The sequence below is a fragment of the Chionomys nivalis genome, chromosome 2 (genome assembly GCF_950005125.1).
Source record: "Chionomys nivalis chromosome 2, mChiNiv1.1, whole genome shotgun sequence".
In the NCBI taxonomy this organism is placed as follows: domain Eukaryota; kingdom Metazoa; phylum Chordata; class Mammalia; order Rodentia; family Cricetidae; genus Chionomys; species Chionomys nivalis.
This window is the reverse complement of record NC_080087.1, coordinates 10180882-10193431: the sequence shown is the minus strand read 5'-3', so window position 1 is coordinate 10193431 and position 12550 is coordinate 10180882. Positions and strand designations below refer to the sequence as shown.

The window sequence follows — 12550 nt, the reverse complement described above, 5'->3', positions numbered from 1 at the left end:
CTGAGAACTTTCTTCACCCTCTGCATCTGCTCTGTAGCCAGCACATCTCTATAAATACGTGTATCTATCTGAGAGATGTACAGATATAGTTATAGTGTGTGGTGTCAGCTAGTGCTAGCCATTCAGATTGGAAGGAAAGAGCTGTGCTCAACTTTGCCAAAACACCAAGGGAAGTGGGGTTATTTGGCAAATTGCTGAGTCTGAGGCCACTGCACCTTGTGAAGTTACCGCCATTCAACACATTCTGACATGTGCAAAGACATAAGCATAGTCCTCTATATTTATGACCAAGTGTGCTCGTGACAAGTTTATCTATGCTATATAGGATGCGTGTGGTATGGTATACATGTTTTGTACAGTATGTGGGGTGTGTACATATGGTGTGCTTTGTGTGGTAGAACACGTATGTACAGTGTTTGTCTGTGATGTGTGTGGTATTTAGTAGTGGGGTGTGTGTGTGACTGTGTGCAGTGTTTGTAAAGGGAAGTCCACGAAATAGAACCAGGAAATGGAACCCATCTGCATTAAGGAAGTTTTACAAGTTTGGCCCAGGACTCCCCAACTGCTAGCCTTGGAGGGCAGTAGCCCCAATATTACAGACTTGCATCCAGATGCTTGGGACTCCAGCTTTGGACCAGGACTGAACTTTGATTTACCAGGACAGCCTGATTTGTATGACTCTTAGCTACAGAGCTAAGACTTCATACCTGGGCATTGCATGCACAGAGGCTCATGTTAGCTTCCCAGAACTGTAAACCAGCTGGTCTAGACTGCCCTGCTTGGTGTGGGGTACACTCTACTGTCCAGTTACTGTTCTCTTGCAGTGTACCCCATAAACCATTTCTCCTATCTAAATCCCTTCTCCAGTTTCCACACGAGTGGCGACGTTCTTTCCCAGACATCTCCCCCACACCTGAGCTAGTCTAACAGTCTGTGTATGAAGTCTAGAATACAGCTTGGGGATTCAGGTGACGGGTTGACACAGGGACTTTGGCTAGTGAGTTACAGGGTCCTAACGAGGCAGGGCAACTTTGGGGGATCTGAGAAGCGGAAAGGAGTCCCTCACCCTGGAATTTGGTTGATCTCTCACCAGTGGTGGAACAAGAATTCCAGAATAATCACTGACAGCTCACGACCACTCTTTCCCAGTCACAAACGTGCATTTTCTAGGGCACTCACGAGGAACCCACGGCAGAGAAGGACACGTGCCGAGCCCCTGAGCAGGCTCCACTGTTCCTAATTCTGCCTTGTCAGATTACAGTTCCACCTAAGGTGTTTCTGGAGCCACCATACTTCCTTTACTTATCAAGGGGTCCTTTGTCACACTTTGTGATAGAACCCGAAAGCCACCAAATTGGTACATTGGGCTAATACTAAGACAATGAATGGCTGCCCTCTCTTGAGGAGCCCATGACCACACTCAGGCAGGTCTTACTCTCTGTGCTTTTTCTTCAAAGAGCCCACACTCACACTCTTGGGCATGTCTGACTTCCTTCCCCTAAGCGTCCCTTCCTCTTAACCCTCATGCTTAAGCCTATATGAAAATATCTTCAATAAAATCTCCAAGTTCATGTCATCATAAACTGCCTTTACATGAATTCTTTCTGGTGTTGAAAACCACAGATTCTGTTTTGACTTGAGTTGAGGTCCCTAACAGTCTTGGGAACTCCTCGGGCTGCTGAGAGAGGCAGTGTGGAACTGTGTCTCTGTCCCCTCACTACCGATGCTAAGACTCTCTAGAGTCCAAACCCCATTAGGGAAGCTGTTTTTACCGGAGGCTTCCCAAGTCCTCCTCGGGATAGGCCTTGATGTCTGGAAAGGAACGACCCCTGGCTGGAGCTCAGGTAAGGAAGCAGGGCACACAGGCTGGCAGTTTCAGCCAGGCAGAATCTCAGGGGGTACTGAGGACTCCATGGAAGAAAGCCCTCCACAGACCTGCTGGGAGCTTAGTTTCTCTTGATAGTCAGCCCATCCCAGGAAAAGAAATGAGGGGGGAGGAGCTGCTTCATGGGTCAGTGGGCAGCTGCTAAGCATGTTAGAGCATTGTTTCTGAAAATCACTATCAATAATAACAGCTAGTTAATACTGTAAGCACTCCTGACTACTATTTTCTGCACATAAGCAACTGTGACAGAGGACGAGGCAATTTGACTTTTAACTGACAGCTTTTGACCCTGGTGTGCCGGCTGCCTGGGGCCAGGCCTGGCCATTGCAGAGGTGGGTGGGATACCTTTAAGCCAGCACTTCTGTTCTGAACGCCTCACGGAGGAAGGCACACAAAAACTGCCGCCGTCCGCTGCTGCAGCACACGGATGTGTGGCCTCAGTTACAGCTGCTCTGAATACCTGACACTGGAGGTTCTGCCGTCAACAGCCTTGGTGAACGCTTAATGACCCAGCAGCCTTTCCTCCGAGACCAGAGGGGGACATTCCCCCTGATGACTCAGCAGAGGGACAACTGTAACTGGTACAGAAGGGAGGGTTCCATGATTAGTGCAAACACAGCTGTTTGCACAAAGGTGTGCATTGCCAGTGTAAAGAGCCCTTTTCTGGTGTAGCGGGCTATTTGGCACACCTCTGTGAGGCAGCTGGGAGACGCCCTCTTGTGCTGTTCATCTGGTGCTTCAACAAAAGCCTGAAAAGGCCTCCTCTCTTCATCGACACTTTCTTACTTTCGTAGAGTGGGCTGAACTGGTGACATAAAGACAGATGCGGTGGCAGAGCAGCCGGGGTGGCCAGCAGCCTCCTCAACAGCTACAGGGACTGAGCCACGAGAGAGGCAGCGGAGTCGCAGCAGCGGAGCGGCAGGAGCCGGCAGTGGGGTGGTGCTGAAGACAGCAGTTGGCGCAGTGGAACATTGGTAAGACAGCGGGAGAAGGGACAGCCGAGGCAAAGGAGCGGTACTTGCCACAGTGGACAAAGCAGCGGGTGGCAGCTATGGAGTTTCAGAGAGCAGCCGGGGAAGGGACAAGAAACATGTGGGAGAGGAGAGATGGAGAGCTGTACAGAACCAGAGAAGAGAAACACAGGCTTTGGTCAATACAAGGGTTCCAGGGAGCTGCCAGCCCTTAAGGGTCATGGAACAAGATGCCCAGATCCAAGGACTATAACACTATGGCTGTTGGGGGTTGAGAATATGGAACCCTGCTGTCAAAGGGTGAGGGGTCCTGACTATAACACTTGTCAAGGTAGGATATATCTATATCTATTATCTATCTATCTATCTATCTATCTATCTATCTATCTATCCATCTATCATCTATCTATCTATCTATCTATCTATCTATCTATCCATCTATCATCTACCCATCTATCTATCTATCTATCTATTATCTATCTATCTATCTATCTATCTATCTATCCATCTATCATCTATCTATCTATCCATCATCTACCTATCTATCTATCTATCTATCTATCCATCTATCATCTACCTATCTATCTATCTATCTATCTATCCATCTATCATCTACCCATCTATCTATCTATCTATCTATCTATCTATCTATCTATCTATCTATCTATCTATCTATCTATCTATCTGTACCTAAGTATATTACAAGAACTGAAACAAGAGGGCGCCACCTGCTGAGGCGCCCAGCAGTCTGCTCCTCCTCACTCTCAGAAACTAGATTACAAAGGCTGCCAAGCACTAGGACTGGACAAGCCACTTCTTGCCTACCTGTGTTCCTATCTAGGATACAGCAAAAGGGCACCGGCTGGCTGCTGAAGATGCCAGGAGAGAAGAGCAACCTCTCAAGCGCAGGGAGGATGTGTAGAGAGGTGCGTGCGTGTGCACATGCGCTCGCTCGCACGCACGCACGCACGCACGTGTGTGTGTGTGTTCTGGAAGGGTCTGCCTCCCAGGGTAGATGTGAGGCCAGTGTCCCGTGGGAACCTGCTGCCAGTGTGGAAGTGTTGGGAAGTGTGCCTTTTGAGAGAGATGAATGTCTTTCTAGACTAGATTAGTTCCTGGGGAACAGTTTGTTACAAAGCGGGCCCTCCACTTCCTACCTGGAGCTGCACTGCCCTGAGGTCTTCGTCAGAAGCCTAACAGATAACAGGATGGTGCATGCTTAGACTTCCAGAACCATGAGCCGATAAACCCCCCTTTATAAAAACCGGTCATGGTAACTCAGGCCTTTAATGCCAGCACTCGGGAGGGCCGAGGCAGGAGGATCTAAAGACAAGCCTGGTCTATAGAGTGAGTTCCAAGACAGCCAGAGCTGTTACACAGAGAAACCCTGTCACGAAAAACGAACCGAACCAACAAAATCAAACCTCTTTTTTCATAAATCAGTTAGTCTCCGTTATTCTGTTACTGCAGCTCTTCTATTACAATTTAGGAGGATAGATTATTTATGACTTGTTTTCTACTGCCATGACGGAGCAGTGAGGACAAGGTAGTTTATAAAGGAAGGGGTGTGCCTGGATACAACATGCTTCTATTTGCTCTTCGATGGCATCTTCCATTTTCCCTCTGTGGTACCTGACATTTTTAGCATCCAGCCTTAAACAACCCAAGCCCCACCGTTTTATCATTTTGTGGTACTCTATGACTTGTAAAACACTTCACATAGCTTCTCATTTCATTATTTATAGTTCGGTAGATCTTACTGGCCCCATGCGGCACCGAGGAAAAAAAGCTGTAAGTGTTTGAGTGACTTGCCTGGAAGAGAAAGAAATCAAACGGCTTCCTTTGATGGCCAGCCTAGGGCCATTTCTGCTCCCGAGCAAACCTTTTCACGCTGGCTAAGTGCTTTGTAAACGCACCACTGAGAGTCTGCTGGTGTCCTCAGCATTTATTTAGCTCCCATAGACGAGATGGAGGGACGGTCCAGGAGGATGCGCTGGCTGTAATGGAGATCTATCACCAGCATTCCGCTCTGTCTGCACATCGCTTAGGCTGTGTCCAGAGTGGAGGGCTCAGGAGGAATAGCACCAATAAAGCTGGTTTATTTAAGCAACGAGTGACTTGGTAAATAGACCCCCAAATCACAGGGCTAGGAAAAGTCACTCCTGCTCTCTTGACTAGGGGAACGCAGTGGGGTGGGGACAGGATGACCCTTTGGAGACAGGCAACCGCACACCCTGGTTATTGGCTCCAGGAGCGCTCCCTCCTCCAAGAGGCTCTGTATCTGTGGTTCTTGCCCCTGGACACCTCTGTGGAGAAGTGGACACTGAAACTGTTGCCTGACCACCCCCCCCCCAAACCTGCTTCTACTGTTTCCTCTTCTGGTGAAGTTAGAACTGAACATCCCCCTAACGTACTTACTTCTCTCAGCCCGTCTCTTAGTTCTTTTCCATCTTATGGGGTCCCCCCTCAGGCCCACCATGGCTCTGCCTTCTCTGCTGCATTCATAAGCTGCTGTGTGTCTCTGTCATTCCATGTGAGTAGCCTCATCTCACCTTAGGACCGAGGTCCGGGGTTTCTCAGTTTCCAGGAGTCCTGGGGGCTGATGGTCTGGGCTGGGATGCAGTCCGGGATTGTCTCCAGTCTCAGAGGACGGCCTCCATCCAGCCACGCTCCTGTGTGTGCGGCTCACACTGGAGAGCTGCCCTCTAGCCCCCTTGATATAAGCGAAGGCGACTCTTCATGAGCCTGGGGCTGGGGTGGACTCAGTGGCATAGTGTTCACCTAGCATGCAGGAGGTGCTGGGTTCCTGCTGAGCACCCGTGTGGGAGAGCTCCCTGCTCTGAAGGTCCTTGGAGCCATCTGCGGCAACCACCTGCAGTAGTTTCTAAGTCTAACACACAAGTGCCAAAGACATCACTAGACTCTAGGTGGTGTGTTTACTGAGCACTTAGCCTGTGTGAAAAGATTTGTTCTGTTGCAAAATAGCCCTAGGCCACAAGAGCTATTCTGGAGCCAATAGCCGATAACCTTTGCCAATAGCCGATAACCTTTGCCAATAGCCGATAACCTTTGCCCACCCCTGCTGCTTTCCTTACTCCTAGTGTTCCAGAAAGAGCCCAAGACACTTCCAGGTATTAAAACATTTCTTTAGGCTTCAGAAGCTGTTTCTCTGGGCATCATCTTTGCAACAACTGGTACCTAGAATAGACATAAGATGCAGACTTAAAAAGAGGGATGAAGTTGGATACATCCTGCTAGATGGAGTCATAACTGGTAGAGACAGAGCCCTGCAGACTGAGGGTAGGCACAGATCAACCAAGGACTCAGCAGCAGGGTCCGGCTGGCCTGTGAGTACCCCAAACAGGCAGACCTTATGGGATTAGAGGAGCCTGTGGTGGGAAGAAATCGTATGGAGTTTATGGAGAGACAGCAGGAGAATTCCAATAATGATCTACTGTGCCCCGCCACGAAAATGATGGACTTGTGAAACTGAGCTGGTGACATCCCACCAAACCCTGGGGAGGTGGAACATTGAGGCAGCGATACTCTATAAACCAGCCAGTTGGTGGTGTTTTGCTCTGGCGCTGAATGGATAGAGACGTTTAGTCTACACTTTGTGTGGAAAGAAAAGATCCTGAGTTTGGAGTCTATGCAAGTTCAGAAGCAGGGTCGGTTTGTTAGGGTATGGACAGGGGAAACCTGAAAGATGGAGAGGGAGTTGACAAGGGATGTGCAGTGAGGGGTGCGCAGGCAGACCTAGTCGAGAGGATACGAGATGTGAATGACCTGCCACGTGACCATGTTCACAGGACAGCGCATACCAGGTGTTCCCCAAACGGAGCAGGGAGAACCCAGCTCTCTGGCCTCGGCCAGCCTTCATTACTGGTCCCGCCGGTCGCACTGCAGGAGCTCCACTGAGGCACACAGTAGCAAGATGAGAGCCTTGTCCTGTCCTGCCACTCAGACATTCGCTCGGAGTTGGCAGATACTGCTGATGCCACTGTTCTTCACCCACGCTGCCATCCGTGAAGACTTGAGGGCAGCTTTGTCCCTCAAGGACACCAACCATCCCATCTCGACAGGAAGTTGCTCCTATTCTGAGTATGGGTTTGCTTTTATTGACAATGGAGCTTTAGGCAGCTCTACCACCTGAAGCCTGACAGAATCCGGAACAACACCGCCTTGGACCAAAGACATCCTCTGGAAACAAAGGATGTGTCACAGTGGGGACAAGGCCACAGGGAAATCTGGTCCTCTGCCATATCATTCTGGCCAGAAGCTATGGACTGGGAAGAGAGATGGAGTCACTTTCTATAAGCGGCAGGAGCTGTGCTCTAAAATGACCTCAGGTGAGGTCTACACTGTGAACCAACATGCCCACCATATGGGGCCATGTCTCCAGTAAATAGCAAATTTGGCTCAGGAATCGAGGGGCAGAAGCAGGAATGATCCGGCTTATCACGTATCATGACCCACTGGGGAGTATGTGTCCTCCTGCGCAGCTTGGCCCCATAGATACGAACTCCGAGTTTCCACAACACGTGCACGCGCGGTGGTGGGCGTCGGGGGGGCCTCTCTGGTTGAGAACACACTAAGCATTCCAGCCAACTTCCAACTATAAACATCATCCGGCCACTTGATGCTCCATTTGCTAACCAACCAGTGTGTAAGGCATCAGCGGTCTAGATCGGACAATGGAGCATCCAGAGGAGGAAGGGTTGCGATGGTGGAGTGGGTATTAAATGGGAAGGGAATCTTTGGCGTCCAGGTGGCTTATCTACCAGAGCGACTCAAATTGATGGGCAGAAACTTTGAAAACTGCGAGTTCAAGTGACCTTTTTTCTAACTCACTTATCTCTGGCGTTTGGTGGTAGTGACGGGAAGCTGACCAGCAAAGGCCCATGTGTCTGCACGTGCTGCTGGCAGCGTGGCCAGCAGTGTTGCTAGCACAGTGTGGCCATGTAGAAGTTGCTCTACTGGGAAGGCTACCGCTGGGGTGAGAGCCACAGATATGACCTTGGAACTGTGCGTGACTGTGCTTTGACTTTTGCTGTTTTGTTTGTCCTCACAGGAAAGGCTGAAGAGAAATAAAATATATTATTGTATCACCAAAATATTGTGAGGTCTCTGAGTTGAATTAGTATCGTTTCAAAACAATTCCTGCTCCCTGCTAGCATCTGTGTTTACCATTCCTGGAGGAGTATTTCTCCGGCCCATAAACAGCATCCTTCTTTCTGTGCAGAGTGAGCACAAAGAACCACCGAGAAGCAATGCTTCACTAGGGAGGAAGCAGTCATTGGTACAGCTACCAAAGGCTTGGTCAATAATTGTCCGGCAGCCTTAACACTCCCCTCCCGTATCCCCTGACATGGATAAAGATTATCAGAAAAAGTTGTGATGGTGCTCAGACGAGAACGGGCGTTTGTAAATGACTTGTAGACGCACACATTCCAAGTGCATGCAATTATTTTCAGCCCAGACAAATGCTGGCTTTATTCCTGTGACTCAGAAGCCTGCTGAAGCGAGCTGTGGCAATCTTCCTCCCTCCTACGACTGCAAAAATGACAGAGACAAGAACCAGCCTGGAAGCGACCAGTTCTTCTCTGTGCTTTTGTAACATCCCGGGGAGGAGGGAGGAGTGGAGACGGAGGGAACTGGCAGCCATTCTGCAAACGTTTAAGGAGGACTTGCTAGGTGTCGGGCACCTAGACGTAAAGAGGCTGCAGGAAGAGCATCCATGGGATGGGTGTGCAGCATGGACAAGCACAGTTATCATGAGGCCTAGGGGAGGCACTGCGTTGAGCAGAAGGCCTTGTGGAGGAGGAGACATAGGGTCCGGGCCTTGAAGGTTAAATAGGAGTTTAGCAGTCAGCAGACAGGGATGAATCCTCTTGGGTATTGTGGATTTACTAGCGGGAGAGAGAGAGAGAGAGAGAGAGAGAGAGAGAGAGAGAGAGAGAGAGAATTCTCTCAAATGACTATGTTGAACCAGAGCCACTGAGGTCAGTTTCCTTTGTGGCTTTAGACAATGTTGGGAAGACTCAGCTTGCCTCACCGTTAGACAGGGAGAATACAGTACTATTGGCTACCGTGACCCACTGGGAAAATGGATCAGTTTCTGTGGTTTGTAAGAGTAAGTGTTTAGTTCGGAGGAGAGTGTGGAGGGGAGCAGAGCAGTCAGGAAACAAGTCCAGGCAAGAGCGAGTGGAACTGGACTCTTGTAGACCACGAGGGATGGATCTTCTGCTGCAGGCTCCCCAAATTCCCAGCTGTTTCAACTTAAAGCTTGTTCAATACTTTAAAGCCAATTTAAAACCAAGTTTGAGTTTGCCGTTAAAAATTGCATTAATCAAAAAATGCATTAAGTTTTGGGGCAGGCAGTTTAACAGATAGCAAAAGCTCGCTGGACCCCAGGAGAAATGGGCTCCCCTTTCGGAGAATGCAATATCAAGAAACAGAAAGCAATCAACTATGAAGGGAAGAACACAGAGAGGTGTTAGTGGCGCACAGTGAACTGAACTGGAGGGTGAATGTGATTGACGGCATCTGGACACAGACACCTTTGAAGACCAGTTTCCAGGGGGCGGGGCTGCAGTTAGGCCCTCATTCTTTGGTGTGGAGAGTGTCGTCCTTTTCAGGACTACAGGCCAGTGAAGCCGTCGGGGCTACCCTCCTACTGAATCTGGGCAACGGGAAACAAGTCAGCTCTGTTGAAAATAGACCCCTCTTCATTCTGTGGCTGAAGGGGACTGGCTATTATGGTTTGCTTGTCTGGTTCATCCTCCATGGCCAAGAGTAACTATGGAGGTTTGATGAGTTGCCCATCAAGAATGTACAAGCTAGTCTGCCTCTATTTCCTTCTTCTTCCCTGGGAGGGTGGCTCTCATGGACTCTGTCCTTAGGATCCCAACAACTTTCAGCTGTGGGCAGCCACTGAGAACACAAGAACTGAGAAGGAGGAAGAGAGAAACTGAGAGGTCCCATCATGTTCCCTCCTTGTTTTAGGCCCAATGTTGGGTTCTCCATGACTATGGCTGTCCAAGGCCCCTTATTCATCCATGGTTCTAGAACAGTTTATAAAGTACCTGCCTCTGTCCTATGGTGGTTGTGGCCCCGTCAATGCTGATCCAGTCCTCCACACTGATGTTGGTTCTTGTGACCTATCCCTCCACCACAGGTACCTTCCATCTGATTGGTCGTCTTTTGGGACTGAATTCAAGACTTAGTGAAAGGTGACAGTAGAGATTCCAAGTTCTATCTCTGGCAGCAAGGGTGTCTTAGTCACTGTTCTGTTGCTGTCAAGGGACACAGTGGCTGAGGCAACTCTTACAAAAGAAAGCATTTTTCTGGGGTTGGCTTACGGTTTCAGCAGCTTAGTCCATTATCATTATGGTGGGGACTGTGGACATAGACAAACAGACAGCAGCTGAGAGTTTTACGTCCGGGTCCAAAGGCAACAAGGAGAGAGACAGAGACACTAGGCCTGGCATGGGTGTTTGAAATCTCAAAGCCCACCCTGGGGACACACCTCCTTCAACAAGGACACAGCCTCTAACCCTTCTCAAACAGCTAAGCATGTTTATATATGAGCCTATGGGCATCCTTTTCATTTAAACCACCACGGTGGACAACAGACATGTTTTTCTGAAGTTGTTGGGTAGTTTGCATTGGTTTTAAATGGAGGACTAGGAGGGTGATCAGGGCTAGACATAGGAGGCGTGTTTAGAGGCAGGGGCTCCAGAGGAAGGCTCTAGAATCAAGGCTGACAGGCGTTAGTCATGACTCATTGAAAGCTTTATGCAGACTGTACCACCTTTCAGTATCTAGTGACTCATAGATCTGTTACCAAAGAGGGATCTTGCCCTTTATTGACAGGGCTTGGAATAACGCCTCATCTATCATACACATTTAGTATATATCTGCTGAATGAAATAATACCTTTTTGTTATGATGCTACCAGCGCTCCACATACAGCTATCCAGTGCGTATGCACCTATTCTGTATTGGGCTTGGGGATATAGGAATGGATACAGAACAGTGGGAGAGATGCTTGTACCTTTGCCCGCTAATGCTCTCTTCTGCAATGGTCTTTAGGACCACTGTCAAGAGTCCAGAGCTTCCTCTTGACAAGCTCAGAACCACTCCCCATGACTTCCAGGAAAGTGTTATACAAAGTTACAGATTTGTTGGGCGTTGGCCAGCAGATATGTTAATGTAACTGTTGATTTCCCTTTAGATCTCTCCCATGGCTCTCAACCCTCTAAAGGGAAGCATTCATTCACCTTTTGCCAGCTAGCCTAGCAGGCTTCTTGACCCATACAGATGTTCAATTTAATACACACTGATATTATAATGGGTACAGTTCCCTGGGTACTGATCATATAAGCTTAAGGTCATCTTTAATGCTTTTTTCTCCATTTTTATGGCTTAGATATTAAGGTTATGACCAAGGTTGGTTGCTCCCTCTTGAAGGATGAATGAGATTATAGAAAAGTCAGGGGCCTTGGGCAGTGTAGGGTAAGTAAGGTTGTTCCTCCTCTTCAAATAGAGTCTCCCATCTGGAAGCTTTGGCTGATGTCGGTGGTACTGATGGATGTAAATTGCTCGATTATCCCCATTTCCCAGAGCCTCTTGCTTCATCATCCTCTGCTACAAAGATCTCAAGGCAGGGGTCCCAAGGCTTATTATTCCCGCCTTCAGTACCCAGTGAGCTTGAATTTGAGCGCCCCTGAGCTGAAGTAAAGGAACAGAAGGCACAGTTGCCTCCTTGGCTGTGGAAAGGGCAGCTCACCCCTGTGTCTCCTGATATGCTGGTGGTCAACAATGGGGGATTGTATGAGAAGACCCGAGGGCACTAATTATAGTTATTTAGTTATGCTAATATTGGGTAAACACAGCTGCGCAATACCTTACAGGGATACACCTCTCTTTGCACTGATTTGAGATCATCCAGATCTTTAACGGTTTCGACTATGAAATGTTCCGAAGTTTCCACGTCTATTTATCAGATTCTTATCAATGAAATAGCGTATTTATTTGCATAGATTTGGTGTTTAAATCCTTGCCAACAACCATATATAGAGAAAACTAATGAGTAAATCCATCAACTGTGCTGAAGTTCTTAACTCCTCTCTCTTAAGGTTTGATTGGTCATAATTAATAAATAAAAGAAAGCACATTTGCATCTCCCCGGGCCGTGTACAGTTCATTAGCAAATAGGGTTCAGGAAATGTGATCTTTACTCAGTCAGGATGAAGACACAGTTGAGAAAAATATCCGTGAGACTGATGAAACTGTGCAGCGGTTTCCTGGCCTCTGACCGCACTTCGATGCAGACGGCCTCTGATTACCATGCTCTGCTCCGCTCCTTCGAGACAGTGCAGAAGCAACGTACGCTCAGTAGAAACTGTGCGTGGGCTCTGGACCTTGGCCTCTTCCCTGAGTCGCTACATGGGTTTCCTCCTCTGTGGTGGAAGATGGGCAGTGGTAGCAATTTCTACTTGTCCCTGTGATCACCAGACAGGGCTAGCAGTAAAGACCCTACTGTGTGCCGCGTGGCTGAGTTAGGACGTTCTGTAGGTTAGGAGTCTTTAAAAGCGGTTTTGACTTGGAGGGTTTATCATAAGGCAAGGGACATCTGTGCATGCTGCACACAGGGGTAATTTTTAGGTGTGTTTTGAAGCTGTGACAGATG

General features: G+C 48.6%; 1 protein-coding gene across 2 annotated transcripts in view; it reads right to left on the bottom strand.

Moving 5' to 3' along the window:
- Prkn (parkin RBR E3 ubiquitin protein ligase) overlaps window positions 1-12550 on the bottom strand; it is a 1199352-nt gene that overhangs the window by 24689 nt on the left and 1162113 nt on the right. The gene's annotated exons all lie outside the window — the stretch shown is intronic.